Below are 1,236 nucleotides of genomic sequence, written 5' to 3' on the forward strand. Positions count from 1 at the left end.
GAACCCTCAAGCTCCCAGGCCTCTGGTAGAGGACCCGAGCTCAGAGGATGAAACAAAGACCACCCGCGGAGGGTGAGAAGGAAATTTTTTTTTTTTTTTTTTTTTTTTATATATATATGACTGCGGTTCAGACAAGGAAATTGAGAATTACTGCAAATTTAAATTTCACAAGACATTCTGGAGACTCTTAAATGCTGTTCTCCAACTTGTCTCATTCCAGTGAGATACCACCTCTATCAAAGCTTTTGTGCCTATTGGCAGAGGAAGACACAATTGGCATTCGGGCACCTTTAAGTTCCAAGCCTGTTACATCACAACAGGTGTCATATTGTGGCTGCCATATGGTAGTTGTTTTGTGGTGCAACCAATGCACTGAGAGTGCCAGCTCCTCCAATACCAATCCATGAAAAATGCCTACTCTTATCTCATACTTGTGATTGACTTGGGATATCTCTTGTTTTGTGTTTTTGTACGTGGCCCTGTGATGGACTGGCAACCTGCAAAAGGTGTACCCTGCTTTCTGCCCATTGACTGCTAGAGATGCACCCGCTTCCTAAAACCACACAAACCCTCCTGTCCACTAGAGATCACCAGGTCCCTCAGTGGATAGGCATCAGCAGTCCAGTACATGCCTCATTTATTTAAAAAGAAGGCATTAAAAATAGAAACAAAAACAAGTCAAACCACAAGCAAAATACTAAAAAACAACACAAATGGCTGTTTTAAGGAAATACAGTGTGACTGTTATTGCTGCTATCCACAAATGGATAGTTTATCACTCACAAGCCAAAAGAGCACAGAGATGTGTTACATTTCTGGTGAGAAATCCCTCAAAATTGTTTCCACTATTTTGAATAGACAATTGAGAAACCTTCACATTATCATCACTTTTAGTGAGAACTACAGATCCCTGAGTTGTTGCTGTTGATCCAAAGAATAGTATGTATATGAGCGTGTGCATGTTGACAAGTCTCCAACAGCTTGCACACATGCTGACATAGATAAGTATGTTTAAGGCGTGAGGATTTATCTCTGAAGCAGGGATAAGGGAAAAAAAGTTAATAACACACATTTCAATCTTTGACATATACAGGTGCTGGTCATAAAATTAGAATATCATGAAAAAGTAGATTGATTTCAGTAATTCCATTTAAAAAGTGAAACTTGTATATTATATTCATACATTACATACAAACTCATATATTTCAAATGTTTATTTTGTTTAATTTTGATGAT

Source organism: Kryptolebias marmoratus, linkage group LG10, assembly GCF_001649575.2.
Source record: "Kryptolebias marmoratus isolate JLee-2015 linkage group LG10, ASM164957v2, whole genome shotgun sequence".
Taxonomy (NCBI): domain Eukaryota; kingdom Metazoa; phylum Chordata; class Actinopteri; order Cyprinodontiformes; family Rivulidae; genus Kryptolebias; species Kryptolebias marmoratus.